Raw genomic sequence first — 22816 nt, forward strand, 5'->3', positions numbered from 1 at the left:
TCCTTCGTCTATGTTTTTTGCATGAAGGGGGGAAACCATGCGTGTGCTGCAAACGATCTTAGTATCGAAGTGCCGTCCCACATAACCGATCCGAACAATCTGCTTTACAGAGGAGCACTGCCGGAGCTTATCGTTGGCAAACTGAAGACCAGGCCGACCTCTCCTGTGACTCTTAAACTCTAAATCTTAAGGTTGTGATTTCAAGCTCCACAGTTGCGGGAAATTCCATAGGTTATGATTAAATTTTCTTGTATGCTAATCAAAAGAAATATTAAGAAACTTTTCCCAAAACAAGTTTCACAGTGACTTTGTAGGTGACATTTTCCTGATGAGAATAAGGTTTCGTATGCGATCAATAACAGCACCAGAATAAAATACCAGAAAGAAATGACCTGTCACTAAGAGAATTCATTAAATGATGCCGAGACATAATCAGAAAATTCTTTAGCATTTTTATATATACACATTCTTATAGACGTTCAAGGTGTTCTAGTCGCTGTACTCTTCGTAGATAATCTAAACGAAATTACAGTACAGTACAGGACACGCAGTGTGGAGCTCACACAACGAATACTCTTGAACACAAAAAAGGTAAAGGCACACGGCACATCACATCTGAGTTTAGTGACAACTACCTCAGAGATTGTAAGCTGGGTAGTTTCAAATCACTTTTTTATTAAAGGTTCAAGCAAACCTGAATAACTTTGCAAGAGACATTTCAGAATCCTAGTCAAATCCAGTAAGACTGCTGTATTGATTGTACTGATTGCGGATGCTGTAAAAATAAAATGACATCAAGGGTGCTGTACGCAGAGGTCTGAAGCGTGCTCCACAGAAGAACATTATCCAGAGGTGTTAAAGAAGTCGAGATCTTGCCATGAGAGGGGAAGTGTTGCGCCCCTGAAGAGGGAAATGATAAAATAATCAGTCACTCAACTCGTTTCCTCATCAGTGGCTTTTAGTGTGATTCTATATAGGATAAACAATTTACAGTAATACAATATAACAAAGAATATAAGCTGAAAGTTACACAAATGCTTCTTAATATTTTTCTAATTATACATTAAGAAAATATTCTGCATTATGTCTTATTCAGTCTTCTCCTTAGTATATTCTACATTTCAGTAAAACACAATCTAAATCGGCGATATCACAAGACCACGATAGTATTTCTTTAAAAACATAATGTTCACTAGCAATATAAATGTGGAGCACTTTGGTTATTATAAAAAACACCAATAAATAAAGAAAACCAGGAACAGTGAAATAATCTAAGGCTATTACCGAACATTAACTAAATTGCTAATCACTAAAACATTCACATTTCATTTAATATACCAAATACATGGCATTTATGCTAACCATGAGGATTGGCGCTACCAACTTTGTTCTAATAACTCGATATAATTTAACAAATACACTCAAATCTGACCGGAAAATACTTTTGTCATAATAAATCATTGACAAGTTTTCTGCAAATCACAATTGTGTTTTATACACTTTTTACCTGAAGAGGGAAATGATTTATAGTTACTCAACTCTTTCTTTCCTCATCAGTGGCTTTGATTAGTGTGAATGAGGAAAGGCAATGGGAGCTCCCTCTCACTGTGTTTCACAGACATAAGTAGTAAATTATCGATTAAAACTGTAGACTCTACGGGTAGATAACAGATAAAAAGATTGAACAAAATAACATTCCAGTGAAAACTATACGAAATGACAGCGTCCATTTTACTTTTACATGTATCTATTTTAACAGCTGTGTAACTTTTAATAAACACAGTATCACGTATTCCATTCAGTTTTTTTCCAACAAGCAATGTTTGTTACTTCCAATCAGATTGCAATCAATTTTTTTTTTGCTTATCGTACTTTTGAGCACACGTTCTCTACTGTTGTGTGCTGTATTATTCTTTCTTGCCTCACCAGGGTTATAAGGTGGAAGGCAGAAGGTTATTCTTTACATTTATACCCCAGTTCTTTCTTCTATCACCCATCCAGGCTTATACTTCTGTCCTCTCCACACCTCACATTCTTCTCCGTCATCACCACCTCTCGCAGCCCATCACTACCTGTTTTTTTTACCCTTTTTGCTTGTCGCACAACCCTTCTTTTAACTTTTTTTAAAAGTTTGTCTTCTTTTCTTGACTTAGCATTGCTAAACAACATTCGTATTAATTCCCTTCCCATATTCTCATAACTTAATAACAATACTATTGCCATTCATTTAGCAGCAGCTGCAACTCACAACTGGCAACCCACTGAAGCTCAGCAGGTGTGAACCTGGTCAGTACCTGGATGGGAGACCTCCTGGGAAAAACTAAGGATGCTGCTGGAAGAGGTGTTTGTGGGGCCTGCAGGGGGTGCTCACCCTGAGGTCCATGTGGGTCCTAATGCCCCAGTATAGTGATGGGGACACTATACTGTAAACAGGCGCCGTCCTTCAGAGGAGATGTAAAACCGAGGTCCTGAATCTCTGTGGTCATTTAAAATCCCAGGGCGTTTCTCGAAAAAGAGTAGGGGTGTAACCCTGGCATCCTGGCCAAATTTCCCATTAGCCCTTACCAATCATGGCTTCCTAATAATCCCCATCTCTGCACTGGCTTCATTACTCTGCTCTCCTCCCCACTGAGAGCTGATGTGTGGTGAGCGTTCTGGCGCACTATGGCTGCCGTTGCATCATCCAGGTGGGGCTGCACATTGGTAGCGGTGGAGGAGAGTCCCCATTACCTGTAAAGCGCTTTGAGTGGAGTGTCCAGAAAAGCACTATCAAAGTGTAAGCAATTATTATTATTATGATGTTTTATTTCAATCTTAATACACAACTTTTGTTTCCATGTTCCCTTTACCTTTAGCCCTTATAATACTCCTCCTTAAGTGGTCTAGAACCGACCCTGTTTTATCTGGACTAGATACCATATCCAGATCTATCAGTGCTCCCAGTGGAGCTGCCAGCACACTTACAAGTACCCTTGTGAGGCAGTCAGTGAATATGAGTCTGGTGTTAGCATACAGGGCCAACTCCTCGCTTAACACTCAGCTCAGTAGTCACTGGTGATTAAAGTGCTAGCACAACTGGTCTATACTCATATTATTAATTATATTAACCTTAGCTTCCTTAGGGATGCCTGTCTGGACTCAGAGGGAATCTTGCTGGCACAAAACCATCGCTCAGCTCACCTTGTTCTGTTTAGGGATTTTGCCTCGCCCCAGGGGTTAAGCGCCCTGGTTTAGAGACCTGCCCCGAGCTCAGTGGAACCACCTCTTGTCTTGGTTTCGAAACCAAGCTCAGAGGAATCGTGTCTTGTCTCGGTCCTTACTCTTTTCCCTATAAATGATTCTTTATATTCTCTGTATGTTTCCTGTCCTTCCTTTTCGGCAACCTAATTGGGTGGTAACATCAAAAATATACTCACCCTGTGTGCCATCTGGGAATTACCGGAGACCTGGAGAATCCTGTCGACTATGCCAACTGTTGTGGGAAATTCTTCATCACAGGAGCAGGACACAGTCTTGTGCAGATTCAGTTTTATTGAGCTCAAACCGCCCCACAGAACAGACAAACTGCAATGGTTTCCCAGATCTTATATATACAGTCAGAAGAAAGTTTGTTCCACAATCTGAGTGCTTGTCCTGCTCTTTGACATGTAATTACTCCTTGTCCTACTCTGCCTTGCTCTAGGTTCTGTCCTTTGATATGCAGCAGACATTAGTCTGGTTTATCCTGTTTGTGGGTGTTGTTCCCATCTTTTATTATGTAGAGTTAAGCCACTGGGGCTGCTAAAGCAAGTCAGCTTTATGGCATCTTAGTTTAACTTTTGTTTGATGCTAAATTAACAGACCCCATCAATACCTCTCACAATGTGCTTAGGTGGTGATACTGTGAATCTGGATAAGCGAGATATATACAGTGGTGTGAAAAAGTGTTTGCCCCCTTCCTGATTTCTTATTTTTTTGCATGTTTGTCACACTGAAATGTTTCAGATCATCAAACAAATTGAAATATTCGACAAAGATAATACAAGTAAACACAAAATGTAGTTTTTAAATGAAGGTTTTTATTATTAAGGGAAAAAAAAAATCCAAACCTACATGGCCCTGTGTGAAAAAGTGATTGCCCCCTAAACCTAATAACTGGTTGGGCCACCCTTAGCAGCAACAACTGCAATCAGGTGTTTGTGATAACTGGCAATGAGTCTTTTACAGCGCTGTGGAGGAATTTTGGCCCACTCATCTTTGCAGAACTGTTGTAATTCAGCCACATTGGAGGGTTTTCAAGCCTTAACCACTTTTTTAAGGTCATGCCACAACATCTCAATCGGATTCAGGTCAGGACTTTGACTAGGCCACTCCAAAGTCTTCATTTTTTTTTCTTAAGCCATTCAGAGGTGGACTTGCTGGTGTGTTTTGGATCATTGTCCTGCTGCAGAACCCAAGTGCGCTTCAGCTTGAAGTCACGAACAGATGGCCGGACATTCTCCTTCAGGATTTTTTGGTAGACAGCAGAATTCATGGTTCCATTTACCACAGCAAGTCTTCCAGGTCCTGAAGCAGCAAAACAGCCCCAGACCATCACACTACCACCACCATATTTTACTGTTGGTATGATGTTCCTTTTCTGAAATGCTGTGTTACTTTTACGCCAGATGTAATGGGACACACACCTTCCAAAAAGTTCAACTTTTATCTCTTCAGTCCACAGAGTATTTTCCCAAAAGTCTTGGGGATCATCAAGATGTTTTCTGGCAAAACTGAGACGAGCCTTTATATTCTTTTTGCTCAGCAGTGGTTTTCATCTTGGAACTCTGCCATGCAGGCTGTTTTTGCCCAGTCTCTTTCTTATGGTGGAGTCATGAACACTGACCTTAACTGAGGCAAGTGAAGCTCTCACTGTGGTTTGCTGGAGTCCCAAAGCTTTAGAAATGGCTTTATAACCTTTTCCAGACTGATAAATCTCAATTACTCTGTTTCTCATTTGTTCCTGAATTTCAGAATTATAAATACTTAATTTCATTTTAACATTATAGAGTATTGCTTCTATAGGAGTGGAAAAAAACCCATTTAAATATTATTTAATTTTACTTTGCAAAACAGCAGAATGAGAAATAAACAATGGGGCATGAATACGTTCTGAAGGCACTGTATATATTTCTTGTCCTGTCTTGTTTAAAAAAAAATAGCTGCACTGAAATTAAAATTAAAATATGGAATTATTACTAATGGTGCCAAAATAGATTATCATATTAAAAGAGAGTCATACAATATCTTATTCTTTATTATTTACCCTTTATTGCATAAATATTTATTGTATTTGATATATATCCTCTCTGGGGATAAATACACTTTAGATTGTGCAACAAAGACTTTGAGCTCTTTTTGTAGACTTTAATCAGATGTGACTTTTATTTCCTTAAGAGTGACAGTTAAGGACCCTAATCTGTTTTATACACATTCTTTGCTTAACATGGTAAGTTAAAAGCTGTTACACAATTACAAGTCTATCCAATGAGAACAGTATTAATTGTAAGCCAGCAGCCATATCAACCTGCAACTCACAACTGGCAACCCACTGAAGCTCAGCAGGTGTGAGCCTGGTCAGTACCTGAATGGAAGACCTCCTGGGAAAAACTAAGGTTGCTGCTGGAAGAGGTGTTAGTGGGGCCAGCAGGGGGTGCTCACCCTGCAGTCCATGTGGGTCCTAATGCCCCAGTATAGTGACAGGGAAACTATATTGTAAACAGGTGCCTTCCTTCGGATGAGACGTAAAACTGAGGTCCTGACTCTCTGTGGTCATTAAAAATCCCAGGGTGTTTCTCGAAAAGAGTAGGGGTGTAACCCCGGCGTCCTGGCCAAATTTCCCATTGGCCCTTACCAATCATGGCCTCCTAATAATCCCCCTCTATGAATTGGCTACATTACTCTGCTCTCCTCCCCACTGATATCTGATGTGTGGGGAGCGTTCTGGTACACTATGGCTGTCGTTGCATCATCCAGGTGGATGCTGGATAGTGGTGGTGGAGGGGAGTCCCCATTACCTGTAAAGCGCTCTGAGTGGATTGTCCAGAAAAGCGCTATATAAGTGTAAGCAATTATTATTATTATTATTATTATTAAATTAAACAGGACTATACTTAACATTCCAAGACTATAAGGAATTCAATGCAATTAAGAAATTAATTCAATGTAGACCTAATTCATTTTAAAATTGAATAAAACTAAAAACTTTATACATTATACACATAAATTAAACTCCATGACAAAACTATTTCAGTTTTAGTTAACTGTAAATAAGAGTATAGTCATAATTTAATTGACCAGACGAACTCAAAAGTGTCTGACTACAAAGTGACTAATAGACATCACTAATAGACATTTTGGGAACAAGTAAAGGTTTGTTTCATGCTGAAAAGAGAAGAAAATAAATGTTTCGGCTGTGGAGCCTTCTTCGGATGTCACATGCTGACGCATCTACCTACTTGAACTAAAAGACATTTTAGTTGACTTGACTGGTGACTGACCTGGTGACTAGATTGGGGTTTTTAAGTCACCTGACTGGAAAAAACTCTTCCCACACTAACTGCAGCTGAATGGTCTCTCTCCTGTGTTAATGCACTGGTGCCTTTTTAAGACAAGCGATTGACTAAAACTCTTCCTACACTGACTGCAGCTGAACGGTCTCTCTCCTGTGTGAATGTGCTGGTGGGTTATTAAGTTACTTGACCGACTAAAACTCTTCCCACACTGACTACAGCTGTATGGTCTCTCTCCTGTGTGGATGCGCTGGTGCATTTTTAGGTGATGTGATTTAATAAAACTCTTCCCACACTGACTGCAGCTGAATGGTCTCTCTCCTGTGTGAATAAGCAGGTGTGATTTTAAGTATCTTATCCGAATAAAACTCTTCCTACACTGACTGCAGCTGAACGGTCTCTCTCCTGTGTGGATGCGCTGGTGCATTTTTAAGTCATGTGATTTAATAAAACTCTTCCCACACTGACTGCAGCTGAACGGTCTCTCTCCTGTGTGAATGCGCTGGTGGATTTTTAAGTCATATGACTGAATAAAACTCTTCCCACACTGTCTGCAGCTGAATGGTCTCTCTCCTGTGTGGATACGCTGGTGCATTTTTAAGTTATGTGATTTAACAAAACTCTTCCCACACTGACTGCAGCTGAATGGTCTCTCTCCTGTGTGAATGCGCTGGTGGATTTTTAAGTCATATGACTGAATAAAACTCTTCCCACACTGACTGCAGCTGAATGGTCTCTCTCCTGTGTGAATGCGCTGGTGGGTTTTTAAGTCACCTGACCAACTAAAACTCTTCCCACAATGACTACAGCTGAAAGGTCTCTCTCCTGTGTGAAGGTGCTGGTAGGGTTGTGAAATGCTAGACTCACAGAAACGCTGCTCCTCCCTGTGCCATAATTGCAGTTTGTCCACTCCATCTGAGCAAGGCCTTGAGTGACTCTTCCTCATTCTCTGATCATGCTGGGGTCTCTTATTCTGCAAATGCTCCATGGAATGGTCTTGCTCTGTGTGCTGAAACTGAGATTTGTTTTCTCCACCGTGTCCTTCAGTGTGCTGTTCAGCAGTGTGAATCATCTGGGGCTCCTTCTCCAGCTCTTTGAGACTAAAACTGTCAAGTTCATTCAGTTCTTCCTCTCTTTGCCCAAGAACAAACATACTCTCCAGCTCATTAAAACTTTCAACAATGTTCTCAGTAATCAGATTATTAAACCTGGGTGTAAAGTGATCAGATACCAAGGGATCATATGATTGTTTTAGACTCTGCAATGACAGTCTCTCCACTTGAACAGAACAAGGCCTAATTATCATCATGCGCTGTAAGAGCTGCTGTTGCTCCTCCCTGTTCTGACTCTTCTCTGTGTGCTGTGAATCAGTACTGTTCTCTTCACCAGGTACAATCAACTTGGGCTCCATGTCCTGCTCTGTAAGATTTAAAACATCCAGTTCTTCACTGTGCTCTTGTACAGAGACACAGCCCAGTTCATTACAACCTTGTGTAATATTGTTTGTGTCCAGATTATTTCTCTTTTCTGTAAAATCATCACATACTAAGAGCCCAGGTGTCTCACTCTCAGGTTCTGTGTTCATCATGGGCACAGAGTACAGATCCTCGACAATCCGTCTGCTCACTGTGTGCTGCTCCCTGAGTGTCTCTTTCCCTTCTGCGGCAGTGAGCTCTGTCTCCTGCATTAGACTGGACCCCCACTCCTCCTCACTGTGTTGCTGTTCAAGAGGAGCCCTTTCCCCAGCATCAGAGAGAGCACTGGCTTCTGAGCCTGTAAACACAGGACAAAAAGACAAGACCTTTATAATAATAATAATAATAATAATAATAATAAAATAATAATAATAATAAACTTTATTTTATATAGCACCTTTAAAGGTAGCTTCTCAAAGCTCTTTACAAAAGGCCAATAACAAAAAATATATATATCAATATAAGCACGATGAGAAAACACAGTTAGACGAGACAGTAGATGGTGGTACTAAGTCCAGTAGGAGCAGAGGGGTAAAGAACAGTTAAATAAAGGCTCTTCTGAAGAAGAAGGTTTTGAGTCTGGATTTGAAGGAGTTTAGAGAAGGTGACTCTCTGATATTCTTGGGGAGAGAGTTCCAGAGCTTGTGGCAAATCAGGAGAAGGCCATGTCACCCAAAGAGTGTAGACGGACTGGGGGACAAATATTTGAACACAATTAGAAGAGCGAAGGTTGTGAGGTGGGGAGTAGAGCGATAACTCAGACAGGTACTGAGGTGTCAAGCCATGGAGAGCCTTATAAGTGAGCAGGAGGATTGTTAAGTTGACATGAAACTTGACAGGAAGCCAGTGCAAGGACTCCAGGATAGGAGTTATCTGAACACTTGCAATAGACCTGGTCAGGATTCCGGCTGCCGAATTTTGGACATACTGGTGTTCGTTCAATGTGGATTTAGAAACCCCAGAGAGTAGAGCATTACAGTAGTCGATTCAAGATTAGACAACACTTTTCAGCCACAGTTAGTGATAACATAGAGCGTAGTCAGGCAATATTTCTGAAGTGAATGAAAGATGTTTTGACAACATGCCGCACATGTGGGTTGAACGTCATATATCATCTCCAAGTTTTTCCAATATAGACTGAAGCTCAAGTATAAGACAATCTACAGATAGAGTTATAGCATTGGTTTTACAAAGTTGATGGGTGGTGCCAATAAGCATGACTTCAGTCTTGTCACAGTTAAGATGAAGAACATTTTGAGTCATCCAATATTTTATATTGGAGATGCAACTAAATAGAATAGAGACAGCCCCATCAGCGTCAGGTTTGGTATGGATGTATATTTGAGTATCATCAGCATAGTAGTGTAGTGTCAAACAAATGACAAAGTTCAGGTGTCTGTGAAGCAGAAGTCCTTTTATTCATATGTCCGGCTTGCGACCACCAGACTTAAAAAATAAGTAGCTGAAGATGGTCCTTAATACCTTAAGACACAAAAAGTTACAATGACATATTCTAAACAAATGATGAAAAACCAACACCTGCCAATTAATTATATCTAAGTTGCAGACTAGACAACAGTTAGTTCTTTACATATTCTGGGCGTACAGCCTGCTTACCAAATGCATGCCCTAATCTTACTGACCAAGGACAGGCAGCATGTTTATATACATTTGAGCACAAAGCCTACGTCAAGCCACTAGACTGTATAGTTTGCAAAAAACATACAAAAACATGAAAATGATATTATTATCCCACTTCCTGGGCATCTCTCTTATCTCTTCATTCTTCAGTAGTGATAGCTGAGGCCATGTGTTTTAAAAAGCTTTACACTACACACACGCGTACTAGTACACTGATGATCAATTTGGGTTGTTTAAACATAGCGGAATAAGTGGGTATAAGGGGATGTTCTGATTTAGCTTTGGGAGAAACCTAACTACCATGTAAAAAGTAAGTCTACTGTAATAATATCACAATCACATTACATTTACATTAACACTGTACTGAGAGAGAGAGGGGTAAATACAGACACTGATTGGACATAACAGCACATTAACACTGCACTGAGAGAGAGGTTAATAGATACATACTGACTGGACACTGCAGCATATTAGCACTGCACTGAAAGGGGTTAATACAGACATGCTGACTGGACAGTACAGTACATTAACACTACACTGAGACAGAGGCATTTATACAGACACGGACAAACTTGAAATGACAGTACATTAACAATGCTCAGAGAGAGAGGGGTAAATACAGACAGACTGACTGGACACTACTGGACATTAACACTGCACTGAGAGAGAGAGGGGTTCATACAGGCACACTGAGTGGACACTACAGTACATTAACACTGCACTCAGAAAGGGGTTAATACAGACTGACTGGACACTACAGGACATTAACACTGCAATCAGAGAAAGGGGTTAATACAGACACGCTAACTGACTGGACACAACAGTACATCAACACTGCACGAAGAGAGAGGGGTGAATAAAGACAGACTGACTGGACACTACAGTGCATTAACACTGCACTGAGAGAGACAGGTGGGTTAACAGACAAACTGACTGAACACTACAGTACATTAACACTACTCTAAGACAGAGGGGTAAATACAGACACTGATTGGGCATAACAGTACATTAAAACTGCACTAAGAGAGAGGTGTTAATAGCGACATGCTGACTGAACGCTACAGGACATAAAGACTGCAATGAGAGAGAGGGGTGACAGACTGCCTGTACACTCCAGTACATTAACTGCACTGAGAGGGAGAGGGGTTGATTCACACACACTGACTGCACACTACAGTACATTAACACTACACTGAGACAGAGAGGGGTTAATACAGACACACTGACTGCACAGTACAATACATAAACAATGCACTTAGAGAGAGAGGGGTTAATACAGACACACTGACTGACTGGACACTACAATGCATTAACATTGTACTGGGAGAGAGTGGTTAATACAGACACACTGACTGGACACTCCAGTAAATGAACACTGCACTGAGAGAGGGGTTAATACAGACACACTGGATTAATATTCCAGAGGAGTTAATACAGACACAGACCCTGGACAGTAATACTTAAACCAATTAAAATATTTTTTATGTACACAATCATTAGTATACATATAAAATCTAGACCAATACAACGTAAATACAATACTTATAAATGTTGTTTCCTAATGACGTTTGATTACAAATTGATTCAGTGGAACAATGTTTGAATGTGAACGAGTTTTTTTCAGCACCGTAACCGGACAAAACAGTTCAGTTTCCAGAAAAGAATCCCGTTGGTACATCACACAAGTCTTTTCCACTTCACTCTGCATCGCTCCACTAAATTCTCACCAGGGAGGAAAGTTTTTTTTTTATTTGATGACAGTTTGATTGTTAGAACGCGTACTGATAATGAGAATGTTTACTGCTGTAAGATGTTTTCTTTAAAATAAGTTTGTTATTTAAAAAAATCTCACCAGTGAGAAAGTGGTTTTAAACACACACACACTGACTTCATACTTTCCCACTTAACTCTGCATCTCTCCACTATATTCGCACCAGTGAGGAAGTTAAAGACACTGTTTTTGAACTAACACACACCTTGACTATATACAAGTCACCACACTGACCTGGCAGCTCCAGTTTCGTGTCCATTTCTTCTTTTATTCCTGCAGTGACTTCACAGGGAAGCGTGTGTCCAACACGATCTGTCGATCCCTGATCTCCTCCTGCTCCCGACTCCTTCTCCCACAGCTGCAATCTCCACTTCAGGCTCTCGTTTTCCTTCTTCAGCTCCGCCATTTCACTCTCGACACTGTCCTCCACACACTGTGTGATTTTAAACACGGCCCGTCTCACCAGGATCTGGGAGACGCTGCGGAGTTTGTCTTGAAACTCCTTTTCAGAGTCAGACATCCTGTTTCGAAAAACTTCAGACACTTCATACACGATCGATTTGAGCAAAACTTGCATGAAAGAGTCAAGCTGGGTTTGCAGATTTAACAAGCACTCCGCCATCCTTCTTCAGAGCCGATCAGAAACAAAGGCTGATTTCCGAAGTTTAAACAGAACAACTATTTTATTCTTCACAGATCCTGTTGTCGGGGCTGTGATCTGTTCAAGCATAAACACAGTTGACGAGACGTTGAGTATTCATAACCTGAAGTTATTTTAAAAAAAACAACAACAACAACTTTATTCTTTATCTGAAGAAAATGACTGAATCACCAACACGTGGGTGAAATACATGCAGGGTCGCGCAGTATGATGACGTCTTTCGTTAGCGCGGCCGCGGCTTCAAAACAATTGAGAAGCGGAGCTGAGAAAGAGGAGTTTCTGCAGCCGGATATAATCTTCACTGCACCTCCTAACGCCACCTAGTCAAGAGGAGTGAATCATCTGTGACATTCGCCGTTCATAACGGAACAGATTCATTTTTTTGCCCTTCCACAACCCTCCTCCCCAACGAAAACGTCTCAAGTGGATTTTTGTTCTACATCTCCATATGCAGGTTTTTGGATAAAAAAAAATGCTGTCATTTTCTTGCCAGCTGGCAGAATTTCTTCTGCACCGATAAACACGATTTCTATTTCATATTTCACAAGTGTTTGAATTTCTCGAAAAACAAGTGGTTCCAAGAAAGGAAATAAATACTTGCATTTAACAAAATCAAGCCCTATGTGATTGTCCTTAATGATACTGTAACGCCCTCGCCTGGTGGTGAGGAGGAAGCGCCCCTAGGCGCTCGTAGTACCGCTGGGCATGCTGGGAGTGGAAGCCGGGGAGAGTCTGAGGGTCAGCACGATGACCAGCGGCTGACCCTACCTGTGTAAATAATGTCCTAGTAGTTCTAGTGCCCTGTGTAGTCCTGTAAAAGTATAGTGTGTTGTTTGGTAATTACCACCCTAAAGAAGTGTACGTGTTCCGTCAGTCTCCTCATGTGTGTGTATATCGTGTGGTTAACAAATAAAGCTAGTGTTTGGTTGGTTAATCGCGTCTCCACTGTTCTTTAGTTCTGAAAAGAACCTGCAAACGGTACAATACTAAGGAAACAGTGCGAAACCATGCCCAGTGGCCCAGCGCTGAGCTTTGGCAGTGATATTCAATGTGAATTCAATTCACCAATCCTATTCAGGGGCGGAAAAGGTCGGAGCTGTGTGTGTCTCTGTAACTCGCCGTGATCGTATAGGGGTCAGTATATACGACTGACGCGTCGTATATGACGCGTCGTCAGAAACAGAGGAGTACTGCCTGACTGGATCGTTGATGAACTACAGAGGCCACTCCGACCTCTTCTCTGTTTTCTTCCATGACTAACTAAGGACTGGGCTGCGTCTTCGAGAGCTGGGAAGTCGGCCTGGACCGCTAACTCCCGAGAGTCCCAGCCAGCCGGCCGGCTGAGATCAGTGCAGGGAGCCCGGCCACTGCGCACAGGCACAGCACAAAGAGAAACAAGCGCATCGCCAAATTGACGTCCCGCTAAACTGCTACAGGAGTAAGACAAGTAAACCACCAAACTGTGTTGAAGCAAGAGAGCATAAAGTGTGAGTGCGGTGACTAGGTTTTTATACTGGCAGGACCTCCTCCCACACACCTGGTCACATTGCCGCTCAATCAACACAATCAATTACACACAGAGACCCGGATTGTTCTCAGCGTCTAATTAGAACCTGCTTCCAGTCTGAGGCGGGACTCCGTGAAGCCGCCTGAACACTTTCCTGTGTGTATCCGACCTCAGCGGAGGAGTTCCACGCAATTTCGACAGAATTAAATCACCCACACGTGTAGATTTGGCTCAGATGAATTTATTGTTCAATTAGTTTCTAATTTCCAAGGACAGTGTGTTAAACTCGCTGTCAGACAGAGTACGGAACATGCGACAAGTCCGTCCACACTTTCCTTTATCGAGGGGGGTGTTCTATCGACGTACCGCAATGAAAATAATTTTACTATTTTTCACGTGTAATTGCATGTCACATTAAAATGTGTAATACAAGCATTTCTTTGCTTCCCAGTAAAGAAATACTGATCAGCTTTTGACATGATCTGATAATAATTGTCTGATTTTTCGGAGATTGGTTTTGCTTCGCAGCACTGAGAACCTATGGAAGCCCGTTTGCGCCAGGGAGTAAAAAAAACGCGCTATGGTATCTCAGAATTGCGACTTAAAAACTCAGAATTCTGACTTTATATCTCACATTTGCGACTTCGAAATAGCCCATATTTAATTGTCTGTCCTTTTGTTATTGTAACGGATTCGGGTTCTAGGGCTTGTGCCTTCACCGCTCCCACCCTAGTTCACTGCATTGGCTCGAACCCAGGCCTTGCCAGCTGTCGGAATTCTGAGATACCGGAAACGGGCTTCCATACATTTCAATTAGTCTGATCAGTGTAGGACTAATTGAAAGTAAATGTAGAATTATTACTTTGTCTGTCTCTTGTTTGTATATAAATGAATGTCTCTGACAACTTAATGTTAGTTTTTAATTTAGTTTTAGTTTTACGATGTAGGTCATGCGTTGACATATGCACGAGCATACGAAATGTCTCACTCCTGATTCAGCTCATGCTCCATAGGAGAGAAGCGATTCCTCCTGCTTCTCATACAATCATTTTTATTCTTAATCATAATTTTCTTTAGTTTTGATCAATATTGAACTTTTTCTAAATAAAATGACAATAATCAAACATGCAGGCAGACTTTTAAAAAGTATTAGGAGTTGACAGGGTGCACCTTAGGAATAGTCGTTAGAAAATGTGAGAAAAGGAAAGTTACGTAAGCTCTCACACACAGCATTAGAGATTGGCATCTGTAAAAAAAAACTACCCGTCTCCCCAGCATTTAACGGTGCTGTTGTTTTTATTTTATATATTTATATATTGTTAGCATTTTAATGAATTGTTAAAAGATTGATATACAAATCACGAAATACGAAACGTAGAAAACCCAACTTTAAGCAATTGACCATTCATATTCCTGAATTTTAAATCCCTATGTTTATCTGTGTCCAAGTGCCTGGTGCAGCTATTTTGAAAGCAGAGTCTATGATTTATTGCGGAAGTGCATTGTTGCCACCAAGGAAAAAAATCCAGAATTCTCCTAATTAAGAAATACAAAATTATCTCCTAATTGCGAGATAGCAACGATATCATGTGTGTGTATGAACAACCTGTTACATTTGCAATGGCAGTACCTACAGACTATCGAAAGGTTTGCTGCCACTTTGGGTTTAGTGTTCCTGACAATGTGCACGCTGAGAAATGCATACAGACTGACTTTCTTCTCGGAATGAAAAGGTTTCCGTTTGTACCTCATGTAAACACAGTTTTAACCATTAACACACTCATATATATGAATTAAGAATGAATGTGACCTGGAATCCATTGTACCTCTTCAAACTGAAAGTCGGATATTTAGTCTCAAAACTACATAACTCAAGATTTTTTTTTTCCTTGATGGCAGCATTGGCATCTGTAATTTAGATTCAACCACTGAAGAGGTTGGTTTTGTGTTTTTAGCTATTAAATATAACTGGTAAGTTTAAGTCAGTTCTTGTTACTCTTCTCACTCGAAAGAGCTGTATTAATACCGGCGCACCTGTCTCCACAGGAAAGTTATTGCTGTCCCCAAACCAATGTACTGCAGCTTGTGGCCACGTGTTCCTGCTGTCAGCCTGTGATACCATGTTCATCCACCGCTAGAAATATTACTGCTCCAGTACAAGAGTAGAAGAGGAAACAAATGCAAACACCGTTTAGAAAAAACACACAGGTCTCAGGCCTTAACCATGACAAGGATGGGATTTGAACCTAGACGAGCAGAGCACAATGGATTAGCAATCCAGAAAGTGACTCCTGTTTAATTTTCTTTTCGCTTGCTCGATTTGTAGTATGCTCCTCAATCCTTACAACCGATAAACAAAACGGCTTAATGTGCCACAGCATTCTGCTGCAGGTACGGTTTGCACCGTGTACTGGACGAACCCGAATGAAATATTTCAAATATGTGAAGAATTTCATGAAACCTGAAAAAAGAAGATCACAGCCAATGTCAACAGTTCAGAGCCTGTAGGTAGCTTCAACAGAACAAAACGATCTGAAGCCGCAATTCTTTCATAGAGTGTATTGTGTCACTCTAACCATGCCGTTGTTATTACTGCTACATCTGCTGCCGTTGCTTTAAACTCTACTCAGCGGGCAAGTAGAGTTGTACAAGGAATAGACTACTTTGAGCCTTCCAAATTCCATTATGTGAATTTAAGCTTTTTTTGTATTAATAACAGCATTAGTAATACAATGCGTGCTCAGAAACGTTACTTATTAGCTTATGAAGCAACAGTGTTTCGACAATTTGCGGTCTTCAAAAAGTAAACGCTGAAGTTTTTATACTTCCTTGTGAGCAGATCACCTTTGATTTAGAAAAGGAAAACTTACTCCCCTGTTGCTTTCATTGCAATATCTGAATCGAGACCCAAGCGCTAAGAAAGCTGAATAACGCAAGTCATAAACCCGATTTTAATTTAGATACACATTTTCTAATGCAGCCTTCATTACAAGACAGTCTATTTCTCGAAAGCGTGTAATGTGAAAAAGAGAAAAACGAAAATATATGGATGACAATATTTAAAAGATGAAGATTTTACTTTTGAGAAAACCGCTGGTTTTAGAACTTTGCTGTGCTTCCTGCATCATTGTCAGTGTTATAAACTGGGTGTGGAGGTAGCGATCACTTTGTAGAGCAGTTCATAGGCCGGAGCTGTTCAGACTACTCTTCTTATTTCTCAAATGCTTCCATCATTTTTTTCACGCTAGGACGCGAGTGTGTACATGTGCTTGGTTTTCGTTTCACTGATTCTCATTGAAGATTTGGGAATTAACGACGAAAGAATCAGTTGCCTCGGAAAGCAGAAGGTTTGGTTCACAACGATCTTGGAGACACGCCCATGTAGAGCACAGTGTGATATTTGTACTATAAAAGACCAAGTGCTCAAAGTGACGTCTGCGTTTACCGTTGAAACTTGCTTCAAAGTAAATCAAGACGTATGTCTCTCTCGCTGTGTGTGCTCTTATCTGTCCGTCTCTCTCTCCTCTTCTCTCACTCTGGCAGTCTGTGCAGAGTATCTGAAGGGGATGTAACACCACTTGGCAAAGAAGAAAAATTCTCAGAGGCATAATAAAAAATCATTATTCTCTTCTCAGTCAGATTCACAGCTCAGACTCACACTCAGACAGAAGCTCAATGCTGTACTGCTCTCTATCCTCACAATCCAGAACCAGAAGATATTCAGACAATCAGTGCTACATGAACAATATCAGACAGAACAGCCTGGACTCAAGTCACATTTCCCCCTTTTCCCCTTTCTCCCAGCCCTCTTAGAGACATAAAAGAGCTCCTGATTCTCCTCTCTGTGAACTGGGCTCAGGGGTCACTGATCTGGCAGCTGTGGGCTCTGTTCCAGGGCAGAAGCAAGAAACTTCAATAAACCCTTTCCAGGACTTCCAGCCCTTCAGTATTACTTTCTTTAATGTATATCAGCCTCCAAACATGTTTTTTAAGTGTTTTATAACACAAGTGAGTGTGGAATTATTTTTGTATTTATGTAATAAACACCAGTATTGACACTCTGATCAGTATATTGATTATTAGTAGCCAAAGACCGATGGTTATGACTACAATAGTGACCAGTTGACCAGTCTGTAGCTCTGAGCAGTGGGACTCAGATCACACAGAAGAAGATCTGTCTGTGTGTGATTCCACACCAGCCCTGGGATTCAGCTGCTCTCACAAGTGTCTCACAGTCTTATAAATGTACAATTAGATGAAGTCTTGTTACAGTTATAAAGTGAAATCATCAGACTACCTATAGAAGTGAGAGCTTGGTGGAAATAAAACCAGTATACACCTCCAGGATCAGGAGTCTGATCCTCCTGGCTCTTTTACTCTGAAGATTCGTGTAAAACCCTTAAAAGCGCTTATTTCAGGGACTTGTGCTCGTTCTCTACTGCTCCACACGGGTACGCTTTGTAACGCATTAATCTGTGAAGTAAACTATTTTTTTTCTGTTTAATGATTTTCATTCCTCGGTTTGTCGCTCTCCTTCTCCAACTGTTATAAATCGCCTCTCTTCACAGCCCGGTTTAGTTTTTTGGAGATGTTATATTTGTATGAAAACCAGGAGTCTCCTCCAGCAGAGATGCGCTATTTTTTAAAACTTTTTTTATTAAACGTATAGAATTTACAAATTTAACTACAACCAGAAGATTAAGAAACATGTACAAGAGAAAAAAACACAACAGAAAAAAAACATATAACCACCAGAGGTAATGAAGTAAATTATGTGATCAAATTGTATTTTTACATATATCATGTTTTCCTTGCTTTATTATTTCTCAGTTATTTATAGAATTTAAATAGTGTTTCAACATGCATGCGTTTCCTGTATAAAATAAAAATCAGCACTCACTTTTTTACAAAACAAAAAAAAAACGCTTGTCTTTTTGCAACATTTCGAGTACCTCTGGCATTCATGAAAAAGACACACAAAAGCAGCAGAGACGTGCTCTGCTCTATCAGAATAAGGGCTGTGACGTCACAGACACCAGCCAGAGCGCCGGGATCAGAGAGAGAGAGCGCGGGAGGCGCACGGAGCTCACGGAGAAGAGTTATTGATCACTTATCTATCGACAACCAATTATTTCAACTGAAGAACCCTAGAAAAATCGATTAACTTCACCGATTGGTGAGTACTGATTCTTTTCTTGACCCTGTTTAAGTATCTAGAAAACAGTTAATAAAGACTGTATCGACCAATTACCATAGTGCATTTAGGGTTAATAATATTCAATCCGAAATTAAACAATGATTATTCATATTATTATTTAGGTAACTGTATCCTAGAGCTAGAAAATGATATTTCAAGTTCATAAATGTATGTAAGTAACAGTTTAAATGCATTTTTCCAGTGTTTATAAATCATAAGAATGGTAACCACGGCAACAGGCGCCTCGTCACTGCACGCGTCTAAGTGTCTCGCATTTGTCACAGAGAGCGGTGTGACGTCACGAGCAGCAACTAATACTAATATCAGTGTCTTCATGTTAATATTAGTGAGATTACAACTGGTAGTTTTAATGCTAGTGTTCATGTGAGTATTAATGACAGTGGCACTACTGATTGTTTTAGTTTTAATGTTCATATTCATGTTAATATTAATTATAATTATAGTGTTACTGTTGTAGTATTAGTAGTATTTATATTTGTGTTATAGTGTATCTGTAGGTAAGTGAGTTTGTGGTATCTGTGCGTGTGTGGGTGCGTTTCTGGAAGTGTGTGGTGTCTGTGTGTGTGGGCTGTGTGTCTGTGAGTGTGTAGGTATGTGTCTGTGAGCTTGTTGTGTCTGTTAATGTGTGAGCGTGTGGGGTCTCTGAGTGTTTGGTGTCTATAAGTGTGTGTCTATGAGTATGCATAGTGTCTATTTGTTTCTGTGAATGCATGCCTGAGAATGTGTGTGTATGGTTTGTGTCCGTGAGTGTGTGGTGTCTGTCAGTGTGTAGTTTTATATTTGTAAGTGTATGTGTGGGCATGTCTGTCAGTGTGTGTAGTGTCTATGTGAGTATTAATGATGATAGCATTACTGATAGTTTTAGTTTTAATGCTAGTATTTATGTAATATTAGTGATACTTATAGTGTTAGTGTCAGAGTATTAACACTCATCATCATCATGTTAGTTTTCATGAGAGTATTACTATTATTATAAGTATTATTAGTCTAGTAGTAGTTTTTGTCAGTTGGTCAGTGTGTGGTATGCATGTAGCTGTGCACAGTGGAGTTATAATGAGGTTGTGTGTTCAGACCTTCCCTGGAGCATTAAGTCTTTTGAACGTTTTCGTGGTTTTGGCTGTGGATACATCTCCACATGGTTGAAAGGGACAGTAAAATAGTAAGGTAAATAAAAGATACTGAAATATACAGTATGTGCTCACTGTAATGTAGGAAGAGGTGGTCAACAAGCAAAACAGCTTTGTGGATAATGTGAAGTGACATTGTTTTGTGTCAATTAGCCCACGAATTGTGCTTCATGTGCCTTAAGCTGTGCAATTTGTATGGTTGTTGAATGAGATTGGTTTCTTCACAAGCCCGGTCAATTGCCAGAGGAGAGCTTGCTGACACACACCTTCATGAAGACTCTCTTTAAGATGATTACACCTTTCATTGTCAAGTCGCCTCCTTTGCATACAATAGTAGCACCAACACTAAGAGAAAGGATGAGAAATGGCATTTATCAAATGATTGCAGTGTTTGTTTGACTGAGGATCCTTGTGTGCTGAACTGGCCTCTGGAGAAGTGTAGTGCAGTAAAGGAGAAGATTTGTGTCACTCAAGGCTGTAACGGAACAGAACAATACAATTACAATACTTTTATGAGAGTAAATAATACTGGTGCATCACAGTTCTTATAATGGTGAAAACAGGAGCAACTTCTCTACAGTTTTGACTGAAGTATTTAAACGGCAAGAAATAATATCACTATGCAATTAATTAATGCAATTGAGCTCCTCTAAATGTTCTAGTCTGATGAAACAATGTATAGAATTAGGTGACAATATCAGAATTCATTCAAATACACAAGATTAATTTTCAGCAGCAAAAATACACTCGAAAATATTTTACAAGAAAGAAACCTTACATTCACCTAAATCAACATTCACCCTCTATGTTAGCAGAGAACAGTAGGACAGTTAGTTAGTGTCACTGGACACTCTGTCACAGAGGCTGATCTCTTCAGACTTCAATGAGTCTTCCAACTTGTCATAGCTGTTGAAGAAGCACCTGTTGAATCTCAACCAAGATTTCCTGAGAAATCGTTCAGCGAGCGATTCCTCCCTCTGGACTCTGCACTGAGCTGAAAGCTGTGAGAATTCTTTAGTGTATGTCCTGTACTGTTACATGCGCTCTTGTGTAGATTATTTACTTGGAGAAATGTGACAAGAACACATCAAACTTTTTCCATATGTGAAGGAAAATGCTAAAGAGCCTGAAAACTTTGAACATTTAAGTTTGCGTGCTTTATATACTGTATATTCTTTACTATACTTTACATACTTGGGGTGGAGCAGTGGCTCTGTGGCTAAGGATCTGCGCCTGTGGTTGGAAGGTTGCTCATTCAAATCCCTCTGCCAGCAGAGGAATCCTACTCCACTGGGCTCCTGAGCAAGGCCCTTAACCCCAACTGCTCCAGGGCACCATACAATGGCAGATCCTGTGCTCTGACCCCAGGCTCTCTCCTTATCTGTGTGTCTCATGGAGAGCAAGCTGGGGTATGCAAAAAGATCATTCCTAATGCAATAAATTGTAAAGGGTTAATAAAGTGATGTTATTATTACTATTCCTTACAGCAGAGCAAACAAATTGTTACAAAAAACACCAGCTAATGTCCACCAGCGGAATTAACATTAATATACTGTAAAGTGCTGTAACTTGGGAGTGTTAATCTACAGATAAATTAAACAAATGGCATTTATAGCTCTAAAGAGGTTGACATAGACGTCTGTAACAGATCTTTTCAGTTCATTGCTGTTCCTCTGACTTGGTGAGCCTTTGGAATTTTAAAAGCGTTTTGCTTGCCTCTCATGTGGTCTGTGTACCGGTCCATTAAGAGCTGCACTATCACTGTGTCGTGTGTGGTCCTACAGAACTACACAGCTATCTACTGGAGTCATCTTCTGTCCATTGCAGTTGAGAACAGATTTAATACAGAGCTGCGCAGAAATTTCTGCGACAAATATCGCTGCAGAACTAGCCCGTGCACAACAACGAAGAGAAAAAGAAATACCACAGGGTCGCCCATAAGAGGGAAAAATAGAAATCAATTGTTCAAACAATTACAACACTCGTCCTCTTACAGTGGTCTCATGTTATTTTTCTTGCCATAAGAACAGTGGGATTGTTCAACTGTATTGTTCCCCAAATGGTTGAATAATAATAATAATGATAATAATAGTGGTGGTAGCTGATCGTTCTTGTCCGTGGCCGAGTGACCTGTGTGAATACAGTATGTTGATTTATTCTCCTCAAGGCATCGCTTTAGCAATTCAAAGAGCGTGGGTTTTAACCCATTCAGTGCTTATTTCAACTAACGCCATGTTCCTTTTTCTAGGTCTTCAAATAGTTTACAATGTAGAGGTATCTTTAGTAATAAGAAAAAAGCTGCACCTCGGAGATCCATCTCACAAAAGCAGACTTCTTAAAGTGCACTTATGAGCTGTAGAACCTGAAGGAGTTCTCTCTCCTGGATATTAAACATGCAGATAATGAAATCAGTGATTTATGATTTCTGCAACCTTCCAATAAATACATCTAAGACATGTAACAAACCCATTGTGCAGCTCCAGTGGCACAGTTGGTCAGTGCATCGTACTTATATAGCAGTACATAGTGAAGTCATGCTGAGGTTGTGAGTTCAAGCTTGCGGCAGTGTTGCCTGTGATTTCAGCTGCAGAAACTTTCTGTTGGATTTAGGTTGGTTCTTCTGTTACTTTTTCCGCTCGATGGAGCTTTATTAATGCAGGCACATCTGCTTCCTCGGCATTTTATTTTATCGCTGCTCACAATCCAACATACTGCAGACACCTCTGATACTGTCACTGCTTTTGGCCACGTGTTCCTGCTGTCAGCCTGCTATACCATGCTCATGCGTGTCTAGAAACATTACTGCTCTAGTACAAGAGCGAAAGACTAAACGAAATCGCACCCACTTTGAAAAAATCACGTTTGACAAACCATAGGATGACAAGA

Source organism: Atractosteus spatula, chromosome 10, assembly GCF_055471065.1.
Source record: "Atractosteus spatula isolate fAtrSpa1 chromosome 10, fAtrSpa1.hap1, whole genome shotgun sequence".
Taxonomy (NCBI): Eukaryota; Metazoa; Chordata; class Actinopteri; order Semionotiformes; family Lepisosteidae; genus Atractosteus; species Atractosteus spatula.